This window comes from Sander lucioperca, chromosome 4 (genome assembly GCF_008315115.2).
Source record: "Sander lucioperca isolate FBNREF2018 chromosome 4, SLUC_FBN_1.2, whole genome shotgun sequence".
Classification (NCBI taxonomy): Eukaryota; Metazoa; Chordata; class Actinopteri; order Perciformes; family Percidae; genus Sander; species Sander lucioperca.
Genome location: NC_050176.1, coordinates 36467342 through 36485299, shown reverse-complemented (window position 1 = coordinate 36485299; position 17958 = coordinate 36467342). Strand labels below are relative to the sequence as shown.

The 17958-nt window shown below is 41.9% G+C and overlaps 1 protein-coding gene and 1 long non-coding RNA gene across 2 annotated transcripts in view; one reads left to right on the top strand and one right to left on the bottom strand.

Annotated features, from left to right (window-relative positions):
• Positions 1–17958, bottom strand: part of vegfc (vascular endothelial growth factor c) — a 138256-nt gene that overhangs the window by 97254 nt on the left and 23044 nt on the right. The window lies entirely within an intron of this gene.
• Positions 12961–17759, top strand: LOC116064511. The gene is made up of 3 exons (XR_004108546.1): positions 12961–13082; positions 15696–15697; positions 17749–17759. It is a non-coding gene; the product is annotated as an uncharacterized LOC116064511 (long non-coding RNA).

The following is a 17958-nucleotide window of genomic DNA, read 5'->3' as shown; positions in this document are numbered from 1 at the left end:
TGGTTTTTGTCTGAATCTTCTGTATTTAGGCAGTAGTAATATCACATTATGATCTGACAGACCAAGGGAAGGATGGGGCTTGGATACATATGCACCTGGAATGTTTCCAAAACATAAATCCAGCATCCTGTCCAATCGCGTTGCTGATGTGACATACTGCTCTAATTGGGGGAGTAATGGGATGCCATCACAGCTGTTGAAGTCCCCAAGCAAAAACACGGGCTGATCAGATGCCCTGGAGACAGCATTGTTGTAGCATTCTGAAATGCGCTCTGATGCAAGTTCGTTGTCAGTCGTCGTAGTTGTCAGGGCCAGGTACATAAACAAGGATCATAGTTATGTTGGGACCATCAGAAAGTAAGAGTTAAGCATTATGATCTTAAACAATAAGGCTACATGTAAAAAGCCACAACCTGAAGGCTCTCTGACCTCTGAGAAACATGTGCCTTTCTTAAACAAAGAAAGGCCTGCATGTTCTGAATGTGTACATTCTGGAATGTCGCACCTATATGAGAACTCCACGAGGAAAGGGGGTTTCAAACTGCTGGAAGTCTAAACTGTGTTTCCTATTGGTCAATGGTCACTGAACACAACAGGGGTCCGACCAGCTGACCGAAGGAACAAAAGCCTCAATCACCACTGAATCTTTGCTTTCCACCTCAACTCCGGTTGAAGACAGGTTAGCACGACAAGCTTGTGCTAAATTGGTCCATTTTCCGGACAGAAGGCGGATTTCTTGGATCTGAAACACACCTCGTGTGTTCAAAACTGCAGGAGAGGACACCGTTCTCTAGAAGAAAATCGGACAACAGAGACACCGTTTTCGTAAACAGTCGACCTGAACTGTTTTTTTTACCCCTATTTATCATTCAGTCTCACAATACGATCTTCAAATCACGAACATGCTGACGTTTACGGTAAGCGTATTGTCTCACTTCCGGTATTCCCATGTACAGACGCTAGTTTACTGTTCCAGCAAAAATGTACTCAACTCTGCTTTATTGTTTAAAATTAGCGGCTATTTGTCTGGATCGCTTAAACTAGGTCTACACTTGCTACGCTTAGAGCCCACATCAACGGGGCATAAGCATAAGCATTTGTTTAATTTAGCGGCTATTTGCCTGGATTGCATTTAAACTACACCAATTTACTCAAGCACTTATAGCTATCTTCTCTTGCAGCGACTGCCGCGCTGATCTCACAATAGTTAGAACGCTGCTAGCTACTTTAGCTTAGCCATTAGCAATGGCTGATCCCTCTCCTACCCTAAATACTACCCTAAATGTTTAGCTATTCCTCTGCCTCCTTTAGTGATAATGATAAGGATATATGTAATAAATGTAATTTATCTACTTGTCTCTTAGACCCCATCCCAACGAGGCTACTTAAAGAAGCGTTACCCATGGTTAACACTTCATTACTAGATATGATCAATATGTCTTTATTAACAGGTTATGTACCGCAGTCATTTAAAGTAGCTGTGATAAAACCTCTTCTGAAAAAACCCACCCTCGATCCTGAAGTCTTAGCCAACTATAGACCTATATCTAGCCTTCCCTTTCCCCCCCAAAATCCTTGAGAAGGTAGTCGCTAATCAGTTATGTGATTTTCTACAAGCAATAGTTTATTTGAGGACTTTCAGTCAGGATTTAGAAAGCATCAAAGCACAGAGACGGCACTGGTGAAAATTACTAACGACCTTCTAACTGCTGCCGACAAAGGTCTTGTCTCCATACTTGTCTTATTAGATCTTAGTGCTGCATTCGACACTATTGACCATACCATCCTGTTACAGAGATTGGAACATTTAGTTGGCATTAAAGGAATCGCACTAAGCTGGTTTATTTCTCTGATCAATCACAATTTGTTAATATTAACGATAAATCCTCCAAGTACGCTAAAGTTAGCCATGGTGTTCCACAAGGGTCTGTGCTTGGACCAATTCTATTCTCCTTATATATGCTTCCTCTAGGCAATATTATTAGGAAACACTCAATTAACTTTCACTGTTATGCGGATGACACCCAGTTATACTTGTCAATCAAGCCAGACGAAACCAGTCAGTTAGCTAAACTTCAAGCATGCATTAAAGATATAAAATCCTGGATGACCTACAATTTTTTATGTTAAACTGAAACAAAACTGAAGTTATTGTGCTGAGCCCCAAACACCTCCGAACTTCATTATCTAAAGATATAGCTACCCTGGATGGTATTGCACTGGCCTCCAGCACTACTGTCAGAAATCTAGGAGTTATTTTTGATCAGGATATATCCTTTAATGCCCATCTAAAACAAACCTCAAGAACAGCCTTTTTTCATCTTCGTAACATTGCCAAAATTAGGAACATCCTGTCTCAAAACGATGCAGAAAAACTAGTCCAAGCATTCGTTACTTCCAGGCTGGACTACTGTAATTCCTTACTATCAGGTTGCCCAAATAAGTCCCTTAAGACTCTCCAGCTAATCCAGAATGCTGCAGCACGTGTTCTGACAAGAACTAAGAAAAGAGATCATATTTCTCCTGTATTAGCTTCTCTGCATTGGCTTCCTGTAAAATCCAGGATTGAATTTAATCCTTCTCCTGACCTACAAAGCTCTAAATGGTCTAGCACCATCATATCTAGAAGAGCTCTTAGTACCTTATTGTCCCACTAGAGCACTACGCTCCCAGAATTCAGAGCTACTTGTAGTTCCTAGAGTCTCTAAAAGTAGGATGGGAGCCAGAGCCTTCAGCTACCAGGCTCCTCTCCTGTGGAACCAGCTCCCAGTCTGGGTTCGGGGGGCAGACACTGTCACCACATTTAAGAATAAACTGAAAACCCTCCTCTTTGATAAAGCATATAGTTAGGGAGTGAGGAGATCCAGAAATGCTTGTTACTAACCTAGCTCTGGGGAGTTTACTCCCCGGAGTCCTTATGTTTCTTTTTCCCAGCATATTTCCTTGGATTAGGATGGCACCAAGATCTTGGGTGCAGCAGTTGGTCCTGCTTCACTACGCTACACTCTGCGGTGCCCTGCTGCATCCTACTGAACCTGCTACGTCCAGCCATGCCCTCCCGTGCCACGCTACATACTGTAACGCCCTCCAGTGCCCTGCTATGACATGAACTACTATGACTACCATTTTCTAGTCACTGTTCCATTATCTTTATTGTGACTATTATTGCCACTGTTCATCACATCCCCAACCGGCACCGTCAGACCGCCTACCAAGAGCCTGGGTCTGGCTGAGGTTTCTTCCTAAAAGGGAGTTTTTCCTCGCCACTGTCGCACTGTTGCACTATGCTTGCTCTTGGGGGAATTACTAGAATTGTTGGGACTTTATAAATTATAGTGTGGTCTAGACCTACTCTATCTTTAAAGTGTCTCGAGATAACTCTTGTTATGATTTGATACTATAAATGAAATTGAATTGAATTGAATTGAATGTTTCCCTCCACTGCCCCGAGGAGGAATTTCTAGTTAATCATTGACGAGTGATTAACTTCGTTCTATTTTTCCGTGGAAACCTATGGACTGATGGACGACAACATACAGTAAGGCTTAGTGTTCTGGGCAGAGATAGAACATAGTATGTTTATTAATGTGTAAAGGCTAATGTTGCCATTGTTTACCATTAATGTGTTTGATTAATAATGTGCTACTGGTGCACGTCTGATTATTATTGTGATCGGGACCATGTGTCCCATTATTTTCTGTGAATGTATCATTTGATCACGATACTGTTGATATATGTTGTGTTGAATATGTAGCTTGTTCAGACTGTAAATGCTATTTGTGGTTCTCACACTGCTGAGGAGTTTAGTTACTGTTCGGCGAGATAATAATCTCCGTCGGTCCGTCTGTTCACAGCTGCGAGGTGACGAGAACGCCACCCCGCGGTCTGTGTAGACAGGCGGAGCCGTGTTATGTCCGCGGAGAATCAGCTGTTTAGTGCACCAGAGTGGTTATAATGAACGTCTCCTCAGTCAGACGAAATTCTCAGAGTCTGCCCTAATTTCACGTTAGTCCAGACCTGAGTGACTGAGAGGGCTAAGTGTATCTCTTTCTTTGCCCTTTCTTCTTTCACTAACCTCACGCGCACACACACACACACACACACACACACACACACACACACACACACACACACACACACACACGCAAACATGTGTGTGAATAGCTAAACCGCTAGCCCATAGCAAAGTAGCTAGTGTGTTCTTTTGGTCTGTAAGACGTTAGCCTGAAAGCTAACTGGCTTGCTCTAGCCACACAGTGCTGCACCCAGCACCACTACCGCCCTCTTGAGGCTAAATAGTTTTGTGCAGCTCACAGGAGTAGCCATTTTTGTAGTCTTTGGGCTAGACTACATTTCGACACCCCCTCCTCCTCGCACTCTCTCACACACACACACACACACACTCATACAGACACAGATGTGTCTCCCCACATTGTTGTTTGGTCTTGCTTTTTGTTGTAGTTTAAAAAGGGTATATTGGTTTTAATTGATCGAAGAATTATTGATCGGCCATTGATGATTTTGAAGTTAATAAATTCTACTATATTTTAAATAGCAGTTGTCTGTGATTGTTTTGTTGTAGTAATTGCTGGTTGAACACAGGTCAGTGCTCAAATTCATTCCTTCCTTTTGTTCCTTTAAAGAATACCAGATAGATTAACCAAGTTAAGATCTGTATTTTAAAGGGAAAACCACCTAAATGAGACTGTTTCACAGTTTGATTATTGGTCCCTGATTCCAGGGTGGTGCCCCGTTTTGATTATTTGTCGATTTGATAAAGTTATTAATAACCATATTCATAACTTTATTAATATTGATAAAACATCTTTGATAATTTGCCAATAATTGAATCTGTACACCTACAAATTCCCAACAGTTATTTGTTGGAATTAACGGGGTAGATAGTGGGAACGAAATGACACCACCATAATTTCATAGTGGCGAGAGCAGAGCCTCTCAGGAACAGTGTAGTTCGTTGCCCACCTGTCATTAACAACCATGCAAAGACCGCCCCCGACTGATTTCTCTGTTCTCTCCGTGTCCCGATCATAGTGAATTAATGTGAACCCATTAAGGTTTAATGCAATGTCCACAGACAACCACATTTCAGTGAAACAAAATAAACTTGTGTTTCGATAGTTTTAATCAAGCTTAACCAGTGCGGAAAGTTCACCCATCTTATTGCGCAGGGATCACACATTTGACAGAGTGAAAGCAGGTAATGGTAGCTTACTTCCTCGTCTTCTTAACCTGTTCCTAATTCCTCCTCTCGACCCTCGTTTCCTCCGTATCCTTTTCCTCAACAGGATTTTCGGTATAAGATCCACTTGGCCTGTTGTTATTGACTGGCGAGATTGTAGCTTCAGAAGATCCGCTCTGGTATAGATGCGTCTCGGTGATTTTTCGATTGAGATGGTCCCATCAAAACTTATAACTTGATGCAGATTGGGTTTTAGCATCTGCAAACGCAGATTTGCAATTGTCCATATCTCCTACACCCATTGCCACTGTTGGTAGTGTCGGTAAATTATGTATAATATAATTAAATATATTATCTATAGCCTTCAATTACGAGTCGCTCAAACAGAGGAGCGCCCCGCGTATCCTGCCTGATAGATCTTTACTACTTTTACTTTTATCTACGGTGAGTGCGCATTTCACAATGGAGCCCTTGGTTTTGGTGTCATCACTAGATGAAGCAGCAATCTTGTAGTATTTATTTTGTAGGCGATTTACATCTCTTTTACATAAATGTGACTCTTGTATAAGCGCTACATCTATCTTCTATCTTCTTAAGTAGTCCAGGAATTTAGCTCGTTTGATTGGCCTGTTTAGCCCCCTGATGTTAACTGAAAGGATTGAAAGTTCAGCCATTCAAAATATACACGCATATATGTCTCGTGTACCCTACCGGAATTCGCTGATGAATTTGTAGCAAAGGTGAACTGTTAGATCTAAGCAAAGTGTGGTAAAAACATAAGAAATAAAATAAATCCCCTAGCCCTCTGAGACCGCAGACCCATCCCCTATCTGAAAGATACGTGGCCACATCAAATGCAGCTCGCGCAAAACTCCAGCTCAAAACTGCTCCTCCTGTCTAAAGTCACAGGTTAATTGAAACAGGTCTGGTGAACTCTTATGTTAAACATGAACAACAAAACCTTAGAACTAGGTCTCAACCAGCTATTAAGTTCTGAAATAGGTTATGCGAAAAACACACCAGCCTAGTAGGAGTAATAAACATAGATTATAAGTTGAATAGTCCGCATTCTTCATGTTCTTTCAGTCTAATTAAATGTTCCTTTAAAGCTTGGTTCCAAAACTCACATACAGTGCCCTTGAGTCAAACTTGTACAGTAATCCAGATACCGCTAGTCCATAGCCGCTGGTTCTGCCAGCCCCGGCCCCGCCGCCAGCTCTAGCACCAGACGAGAAGTCCCCTGCGCGGGCTTCCCGCCGTCCTCAGACTCCGTCGAGGGCATCAGGTCCATCCATGTGGATGTCGCATCGTCCTCCATATCCAACTCCGGACAGAAAACGTCCGCATCCTTGGCTGTAGTGAAGATGAGCACTCTCCCTCTGTGTGTCACTCTCAGGGTGGCCGGATAAATAAGGAAGTTTGAGACGCCTTTAGCATGTAGCTTACGCTGTGCTATTGGTGCCGCTGGACAGTGAATGCACTGTAGTCAGGCTTAAAGCGTAGCGTTGCTTTGGAATCACGAATCGGGCCTTTCTGCTATACTTGTCTTGCTCCCTGGAGGATTGCCTGGCGGTCCTGATATCTCAGACACCTAAAAATCAGAGTATGTGTACCCTTACCGTAGATTCTAGATTCTAGATCTGTAAGGAGGGGATCCACACCAGTAACTGATTTTGCAGAAACCCAACTGGGTCATCCTTTTCGCTGCCCTCTTTTAGTCCAATGCGTACATTGTTGCGTCGGGATCTGTCTTAATAAAAACGATTGACGTCGAAGAAGAAGGAATAGACCTGGTTTTTCAATGAAAATACGGAGGTGGGTGAGGAGCTCTAGCCCTGACCGACCATTGCGATTATTGGTCACGTGACCTCCCCTCCGTACACTGCTCTTTTGAGGTACTGCACTAGTGCATTCTTAGTTGGGGGGATTTTCTCTATCCTCGACCTGCGATCGTAGGTTCCAAGAATCATGAACAGAACCGGTTCAAGAACCAGAGCTAATTAATACTTAATTTGGCAGATGGAGGACATTTATCAGCTGCATTAATGTTTCAATCGGCTCACAACTCACCTAATTCTTCTTCTGTGAAAAAGGTATGGCTAGTGGATGTGAATGTTATCTCACTTCCGTTTTTCAATACAATACGATAAATGCCAGTGTACTATTTATGATACACAGCAATTTAACATCAACACAATCACTCTGACAGAAAGTGTTTGCTGCAAGCAAGGCCGTCTCACACACACACACACACACACGCACGCACGCACGCACGCACGCACGCACGCACGCACACACACACACACACACACACACACACACACACACACACACACACACACACACACACACACTGATTGGCTTTTGTACTAGAGGCCAGTCAAGCACAGTGTTAAGCTGTCCATTGTATTTTAGTGCCTCTGTAAGTCTGTTAATGGCCACTGCAGAGATAACACACACACTCCATTTCCTACTGGAAGCAATGTGTGTGTATTTATGTGCTTCTATATGCATATGCATGTGTTCTGGTCTGTGTTCTGTTTGCACAGACTTTTTTCTACATAAATATGTCCTGTCTGGGTTTCCTCTGGGTGTGTGTATGTGTGTGTGTGTGTGTGTGTGTGTGTGTGTGTGTTTGTGTGTGTGTGTGTGTGTCTTTCAGTATGTGTCCTGTCTCCATTTCCCCTGATTCTGTTTCTGCTTGTGTGTTTTGTGTCTAGAAATAGTGTTTTCGCCCGCACACACACACACACACACACACACACACACACACACACACACACACACACACACACACACACACACACACACACACACCTTTCCTTAACGTGGGAAAAAGGGGTTTCTCTGCCGTCACATCGGGTCAAAGAAGCTGAAACAAACAATGTAGAATCGAGCGGCCGTGAAACGGACTGCGCCGCCACCTGACAGAGGAACTGCAGCTTCCTGCTTCACAAAGCACACCAGACGACATCAGATCACTTTCATCAACTGGAGTCACCACATTCACCATTTTGGTCCTGTTACGGTTAGCAAAAAAAAGTGAGTTTTTGTGATGATATACAAAATGTATCTATATTTTGAAATACAATATGTATCTAATTAGAGCTCCACAATATGTATCTAATTAGAGCTGCACAATATATCATTTCTTTATTGTCATCACGATATCAAAAGGCTGGGACATATCACAAAACACACTAACATATTTTTTTGTTAGTTGACAGAAAATATCAGTAGAAAACTGCACTGCACTTTTTTTTAATTGAGCCAATTATTCAATGTTCAGTTTGTTCAATAAAAGAAAGTTGGAAATGATTTCCTTTCATTTTAGCAGAATACTGAATGCAGCAGAAATGCAGAACTGAGTACACTTTGATATATGTTTATTTATTGCAAGTAATATCGTTATCGTGATATTCCACAATGTTATTGAATATCGCGATATTTCCCTCATATCGTGCAGCCCTGGTATATTTATACATTTTCTAAAGAAACGCTTGGGATTGTTCTACTCAACAATTACACACACATTTCCCAGGGTTGGTGTGGTTATAACATGAAATAATCCCCTGCGTGTTCCTTGTCCTCTCTAACACTCTCACGCTCTAGGTACAGGAGCAGCAGTGACAGCAGCACATCATCTGTTGTTCGACAAAACAAACTTCATTTAGTGACTTTACTGTCCAGCCTTACAGGAAGTGTATAGACTGATAGACTGCAAATGAAAGCAGCACAAAGACATGCAACGTGCTTGCAGTTAAGGAATCAGGCTGAATCAAAGGCAGTCAAGCTAAAACCTGCACAACAACAAGCTCTCACCCAGTGGGAGCTTGAATATGATGGAGAAAGAGAGAGAGACCTCTAGTTATTGATTATGACTTCTGTTCTGTATCATGAAAGTGCCAGACGATGCATCATACTGTTCAACAACTGCATGAAGAAAGTAAAAAGCAAAGAGCCTGGGGAACAGAACCAATATGTAGGGCAACTCAATCAATAAAAGTAATTATGACAATATGATAAAACCTACTTTTTTTTAATGTCAAGCCCTGTATAATGTATTCCTTTTGGGACAAATGTGATAGTGTTTAGTAACTTTACAGATAGCTTAATTTCGCCTTAACATAACAACATAATATTCCAAATCTTTTTACAATGACTATACTTATCTGTCATTTGTGCTTTTATGCAACTTAATGTTTGTTTTGATCTTATCATTTCAGTGGTGGAATATAACTAAGTATATTTGGGCATAAGGCTGAATGTGGTCCTGGAGACCCTACTGTAGCGCAACTATTACAGAGACGGTTTGGAGTACTTTGCCAGGTGTTTATATTTATGTCTGTCTGTCTGTCTGTCTGCGGTAGGTGTGGGCCAGTGGTGGAATGTAACTAAGTACATTTACTCCAGTACTGTACTTAAGTCCAAATGTTGAGATACTTATACTTTACTTGAGTCTTTTCTTTTCATGCCACTTTCTACTTCTACTCCGCTACATTTCAGAGAGAAGTATTGTACTTTTTACTCCACTACATTCATCTGACAGCTTTAGTTATTAGTTACTTTACACGTTGAGACTTCTGCACACAAAACACATGTAGTTTATAAAATATGATGTTTTATTATAAATGAAACTAGCCAACAATATAATGTCCTACAAGTCCAGTTGAAATGATTAGACCATTAAACACACAACTGTTTGGATTGTTTCCAGTTTCTAAAATGGGAGGATTTTTATTTACTTTTAATATTTAACTACATTTTCCTGATGATACTTACAGACTTTTACTGAAGTTACATTTTCAATGCAGGACTTTTACTTGTAACAGAGTATTTTACAGTGTGGTATTAGTACTTTTACTGCAGTAAAGGATCTGAATACTTCCTCCACCACTGATTAATTTAACATACATGTCTACTGATTCTTCTCAGTATAATATTGCAGGTTCTGTCGGCTCTGATAGAGAAGAGATGTGTTCGTCACAGTGCACTGTTAAAGCTGAACAGTGCACAATAAATTATAGCCAGTAAGATATAACAGTAAATAAAAAATGAGCTTGGTATTTTAACCATTTGCAATTGCGCTTTAATGCACAGGCTTCCCTCGGGCCCCCGGCCTCCGACTGAGTACCAGGGGCCTCATGAGACATGAGCTTAAAAATAAAAATATTATAGATAGCCCCAGCGCCGCCATGAACAAATTGAGCCAGGGAAGTCAGAGTTTCCCCGTGCACAGCTATGATGATGAGCGCACTCAGTGGCGACCATGACAGGTGCACGATCAGCACCATGGACAGCACAGGGGCAGTGTTGGGTGTAACGCGTTACAGTGCAACGCGTTACAAAGTAACGCGTTACAGTAAAGCAACTACTTTTTCGGGTAAAAAGTAGTGTAACGCGCTACTACTGAAAAGTTGGTAAGAAACGTAGTTCCTTTTTCAATTCGGCGCAACGTTACTTTTCCCAGGGGCAGATTTGACAGCGACACTGCCTTCTCAGCTACGCGCTCACAAGCTCGACACGGGACTGGACAGAGGCTGGTAGCAGAGTAATCATGGCAAGCGAGAACAAAGCTAACTTTTGAGAGCGTTTTAAGCTTCGTGGCTTTTTGCTGGACGGCGCTCTGAGCCAGGCAGACACAAAGCTGACAGCCTCACAGATGGATGCGGTGGAGATGGCCTCATACACGCGGACCGCTGTGGACTTGTGTCGGTTGCACGGATACACAAGGATTTCCAGAAAAGAGGCTGCATGTGTCTACGACAATGCACGGACCATCGTGACTGCGCGACTGGTACAAGTCGATACAGACATTACATAGTATACACTAACACCGTGTAACGCCGATGACTTGCTGATGTGCATTCAACCCGTGCTGGACTCGTTAATAACATAACATAATCAGCATAATCAGCATAATGAATCAGCCGTCACTCTGTGAGTAGAGAATCCAATTTGCAGTGGAGTTCAGACACTTCACTGATAAACCATAGATTGGCTTTATGGTCAAAGATAGTTTTTGTATAATTAACTTCAGTCTGTGCCAGAGACGCCTGCTTTTAAAAGTAACGTAAAATAACGAGTAAAGTAAAACGTTACTTTCCATAGGGGGTAACTAAGTAAAGTAACGGATTACTTTTTTAAGAAGTAACGAGTAACAAGCAAACACTACTTTTTAAAAGTAACTTCCCCAACACTGCACAGGGGACATTTTATTCTATTAACTCACATATTACTCCATATTGGCAAACATACACAGAACAAAAACAAAAAGCTGGAAGACCATTCAGGAAAACAACTTGATATGAATAATCAGCCTGTTCTCATGAACCATACGTTCGAAAAGCTATGATAAGATAAGCACTGGAATTCGTATGATTTCCACGGTTTTTTTGCTGTATGCACCACATTGACGGCCGCTTTATAAGAACGCAGCTAGTGGCGTAGGGAAGATGTCAGGGTGGATGGGTGGGCATTAAAACACAGGACTTTCAAACCAGGGAGCGGAGTTCACTTCCTGGGGAAAACAAAAGACTTTCATCCAGGAACTGCGTGTTCCCTAGGAGTGTTTTAATCGAAAACACAATCTTTTTTTCTAGACTTAACTAGTCGTTTCGGTGCCTAAACTTAACTTTCATCGCTGCATAATGCTCACTTTTTCCTGCCTAAACTTAACCGTAATCTCCGCCGAAATGACCCTGCAGCTCTGTACCCAGCTCACAGTCACCTATTCTCGGGTAACTGAACCACCAACTACCGCTGATACGACCGAGCTGTGATGGAGGTCTGTAGCCGGCGTCACAAAGCCTTGTAGCATCCTTAAACATCTAGCAACTGCTGCTCGGCGTCATGGAGCTCTGTAGCTGCCGTCACATGACCAGCCGGCGGTCTCCTAGTTTTCGTAAGATATCTTACGATTTAGTGTGCACAACTTTGCGTACGATATCATACAAACCCATTCATGAGAATGCGTTGGAATAATATGATTGTGGCCAACTTTTAGCGGTCCTTTGCCTGTGATGTTTGCAGGTTTTGAATTGAAAAGACAGATCTCCTCATGTTCTTCTCATGTTCTTCTCATGTTCCTCCTTGGCTGAAAACCTAGCTCCGTATTGATTGAGGTCTTTTCACACCAAGTCCAAAAAACAATGTCACGCTGCTGTTGCTCTGCCTCTCTCTCCTTCTCCCTCATTTCATTCCTTGCTTCTCTCCGTTGACAGTTAACTTTCTCTCTGTCCTCTCTGCCTGCGTCTTCTTGCATTTGGCACCGCAGCTACCTGAAAGAGTTGCACTCTCCATCACTACACTGTTGCTCTCCTTTTTCTGTCTTTGTGTGTCTGCGTTCTCTCAACTTCCCCTCTTCCATTCTCCTCCTGAACCCGTTCCAAATTATTTATGACGGACGAAATTTTCAGAGGCAGTGTGTAAACATGACACAACGTGAGGTTGAATTTATTTTTTAAGGTCTGAAACTTGTAACTACTTGCAACGCGTCGGTCTGCAGCGTTTAAAACCTGCCAGTTCACACCAACCATCATCTCCATAGCAACGACTCTTTGTAACTTCCGACTTCCAGGCTTTTTTTTAGCTAAATTCATCATTTGTTTCGTCTAAGTATGAATGTGGATAACGTTTAGTGATAGTGAGCTGCTTGCTACAGTTACATTTCTAGTGATGAATTGGCAAAAACACATTTTATTTCTCTGATTCACAGCTTTGTCCTAGGCGCTCCCTCTCTTCAATCGCTCTCTAGCTCGCTCCACCATACGTGCTCACGGCGCACGTTGAGCCTCCGTTAACAGTTTGTAACAGAAATAAAATGGATTATGGATCATTTTATTGTAGCTGACTTTACAAGATGACTTCTCTATTGGCTGTTGTTGTGACGTCTCTTACGTTCTAAAACTAACCTCTGGAGACTTGACCAGCTGAGTCACAGCGACACTAGTCTATATCCTTGACGTTCCACTTCCGGGATTGCTCCGTTGCAGATGGAAAATCTGCCGGATTTCACTCATTTAGGAGGTTAACTGCTCCTCAGATCTCTGCAGGGTAAATACAGACAGCTAGCTAAACTATCTGTCCAATCAGATTTTCTGTTGCACGACTAAAACAACTTTTAAACGTACACAAGTTCCACCAAAACAAGTTCCTTCTGAGCCTATTTTGCAGCAGCACCACTGCTTTTCTCCAGGGCTTAGCACCGCCCAAGACGATTGTGATTAGTTTAAAGAAATGCCAATAAACCAGAGCACGTTTTCCTCCCATCTACGAATGCTATGTGGAGTAGCCAGACTCTCCTCCAGTGCGCTTTGGAGGAGGGTCTGGCAAAGCGTGAGTACAGTGACACCATCAGCTGTTTGAGTCGAGCTTAGACGGGCCGGTTCAGAATGCTGAAACTTTTCTCTGCCACATTCTAAAACGGTTTTGTCTCGTCACAAATCTTTGGTCTGAAGAACTGAGCTCAAAATCAAAGAGATACTGTACACTAGGGCTGAGTGTTTTTTAAGTTTACTGTGTTCAGATTGTCCTAAAAACCCAGATACATGTGAATTTAAAATCAGCTCAAAAGCTAATGAGTCAAACAGAAACCTTATTTGTCTCTTTACATAATGTACATGATAAAGAAAATCCCCTTTCTGGCGTTTTCCAGCACTTTCAACTGCTTCTAACAGATGGAAGTTATGATTTCCATCTGCTGATAAAGTCCATCATACATGGAAAACTTGTAATGGACCTGGAGTTACTATTTCCAAGATCAAGAATGAACTATTATGCTCATATTGTTTCCTCTCCAGTTTTTCTGTTTCTGACATTTGTCTGGAATAATACGTGACAGTATCACAAAACAAGAAGGAAAATGTCGGACTGGTATCATATCAAGAAAATGATGCTCATTTCTCAAATACCCTTGCAGGTTTCTTCACTTGCTTGTAGAAAATTAGATTAAAATAGTCACAAAAAAAGAAATCTTTGAGCAATGAAGAAAAATAGCTGACATCGTCTCACACATCTAAACGTTTTTTTCTGATTGCCTACACTGGCAACATTTGCAGAAAAATGTTTACAAGTAAGAAAACATTCTTTTTTTTCAGCTGCAAAGACATAACACAAACAGCCAACTAACAGAGTTTTCCTAAGAGGAAGCAGAGCCAGCAAAACATTGCTAGAGGGGAACAGTGAACACAGATGGTAAAATACTCTGACAGAGCAGACATGGAAAAGACCTGTCAGATACTCAAACACACAGCACATCAAACAGAGCAAACCCAACATGCTTTAATATATTAACCACCGAGGACACTGTCATAAAATATATCTAATGTTTTATATGCAGCTCACAGCCATGTATGATTCTGTCTACTGCGGCGTTACTGTAACTTTGGTTCCTTGAGACATAACTATCACATTTTATAGTTGGGACAAGAGACTGTTTATTTGACATTATATAGAGACAGGCGGGGAAAACAGCTCTCCGCTCTCCACTGATTTGCACTGCATGAAGGTTTCCTCCTTGTCAATTCAGTCTGCTAGCAAACAGAAAATGCCTAAAAGCTACTGTGTGGTGATATTCACTACCAACCACGGGGTTCAACAATAAGGCTACATTTACATTGCTACGTTTTGGTTTAAAAAGGAATATCTTCTGCTATGTTTCCCCCTCTCATCTCCCCTACTCTGGCGTTTCCGAGCCCCTAAACCGGAGACATTTGGAAACACTTCTGACCCGTTTTGGAATCCACAGGGTTGTGTTGCAATTTCAACGGCCGCAAATGGAGATTTTTGGCAACACCGACACTGACGCCAACATTTCGCCGCCTGATTGGGTCTTATGGGTCACTACGTCTCAGAGAACTATGGCAACTACCAACAACTGGCAGATTTTACAGCTCTGTTTACCCTGGTTAACTGCGCCTCAGATCTCTGTAGGGTAAATCCAGACAGCTAGCTATACTATCTGTCCAATCTGAGTTTTCTGTTGCACGACTAAAACAACTTTTGAACGTACACGTTCCACCAAAACAAGTTCCTTCCCAAGACTATTTTGCAGAGGCACCGTGGCTCCGTCCGGCGCTTAGCGCCGCCCAAGATGATTGTGATTGGTTTAAAGAAATGCCAATAAACCAGAACACGTTTTTCTCCCATCCCGGAATGCTGTGTGGACTAGCCAGACCCTCCTCCGCAGCGCTGTGGAGGAAGGTCTGACAATGCGAGACTATGGAGACCATAGACCATTTGTCTGTTAACATGTTTAATTTCGCTGTAAAGTTGGGCATTTTAACATGGGGCTCAATGGGGATTGACTGTCTCTGGAGTCAGCCTTAAGTGGCCACTCAATGAACTGTAGTTTTTTGGCACTTCCACATTGGCTTCATTGTTCAGCACTGGAGGTTGCTGCTTACTAAATTGCTACTACTAATTTGTGAAAGCAGCACTAATTGATATTTATCAAATATCAATGTCGATCAAATAACAATAAGCAATTTGAAAGGAGTAACTCAAAGTAACATACCCACCGAGAATTATCACCAATTCTGCAGTTCATCTAGACTCCACAAAGCTCTTTGGTCTAGTTTGGAACGCTGCTCTCATCTCACTTGTTTCCAGCAGCAGCAGCAGACAACCCTCTGCACATCCCCGCTCAGTATTAACAGCACACGGATACAGTCAGAGACCCACTGATGAACAGAGTGAAGCATTTAGCAGCTAAAGAGATTTCACTCAGAAGGTGGTGGAGACCAAACACAGCAAAAAGTATACTGGACTTAATTCATAAGGTGGACACATCTTGTTGCTCTGTGTCTGCATGTCTTCCCTCTCTCTCCCCTTTCTCACCTAGCTGTCCTGTCAAATTAAAGGTGGAAAAGCCCAAAAAAACAATCTTAAAAAAAATGTTATTTCTTGTAAAGTTAGCTGCTGGCTGAGATGAACCAGTCTCTCCTCCCTGTGTCAGCGATAAATCCACATGGCTAATTATTATGCACGTCCATGACGTCATCAGCCGGGGAGGGACGAGTGACGAGGGACGAGGACAGAGGACAGGGTGAAGGACCGATACTGACTAATGTCTGTAATTTCATTCTTCCTAAACTCAGTATTTTGATGTCTGGAATACAATTTATTTTAATGACACTTTAGATTGTTTCCATTTTGATATTATTAAGTTTTTATAGTGACGTTTCTGTTGTAAATATTAATGATGCTACTCCACAAACAACATTTAGCTGAGTTATATTTAAAATAAAATAAATAATTAATTAAATTAATTAATAATTAAAATATTCAATTCTAATCCGGTTCTGAATTTGAAGACAACCAGGCTGACATATGAAATGTATAGTTAATGTGCACACTTATATATATTTAATATAATATTTGTCGCAAGTCATATCGAACATATAACATATGTTATGGTACATGGCAGTATTCCTCATATCGTGCAGGCCTAGTAAATACACCACTGTTTGCTAACAAGTTCACTTCATACAGTGATAATATGTCAATGTTGTGTTTATAGTTTGACTTCCTGAATCTCTGCGTGTCCTCATCTGGATGCTGAACAGTTTCAGTTCTGTGCTTCCTGCTCTGCTCGGTGGTTCATTGCTGCTGAACTTCACCATTAATTAACCTCCTAGGCCACCAGTTTACAACTTCTTGCGTTCATGTCAAAGTGACATGATATGGATATACTTATGTGTTACTGAGGTGTTTGTGTGTGTGTGTGTGTGTGTGTGTGTGTGTGTGTGTGTGTGTGTGTGTGTGTGTGTGTGTGTGTGTGCGTGCGTGCGTGCGTGCGTGCCTGTGTGCGTGTGTACATCAGGGGCAGACACATGATCAAACACTTGATTGTTAAGCAAACACAGCCATGATGAATTTTTAACTCTTACACACACACACACACACACACACACACACACACACACACACAGGGAATGCCAATGTGTAACCACAGCACGCTATCTCGAACAACAACTGCTGTCGTTCACTGCTGCATGAAATGTTTACAGGCCGAAACAGCTTCAGATTGAAAGCAGTAAAACAGTTAGAGACTCCCGTTGACACAGGCTATCAGTGTGAAGGGAGTATGGAGCCAGGGAATAGTTCTTCACTCTTGTGTCTCATCTCTGGTGTAACGAGAAAGCTCCTGGCTGGATGTGGGGGTAGTTAGTGTGGATAAGCATGGTCCCCAGTGGATGATCAGTAATCTGCCCCCTCTGAGACCATTACTTGGTCTTAGTCGATTAGGATTTCTTTATTCCATTAGTCATTTTTTATGCTGAATGACTTCTTTCCAAGAAACTTATGAACACATCTCTGGTAAACACAAGATTTAAAGTGGTGTGTTTGAATGATTTCTTTGTGGAGAAACTCAGTTTTACAGTTGGTAAATGGACTGCATTTGTATTTTGCTTATCTAGTCTTAACGACCACTCAGAGCGCACAGATCTATCAATTAAATCAACTAAAATCATATGAGTGTGTGTCGAATAAGAATTTCTGTAGTCAAGGACTAGGGATGTCAAGAAGTCGGTACCAAAATTCAGAACAGGTGACAGTACTTGTTTTTCTACAGTGCCATAGGTATGATACGCGATACCCTAGCAAAAATTAGCTGAAAGTGAAAAACTCTTTTGCTTACCATACTACGTCAGACTATGGCGTAGGGTCTGTGTCATCACATACCTTCGTATGTACCTACGGCGTGGATTTAACGCAGAACCATAAATTGGGCTTAATTCACTGAGTGCAGGGCT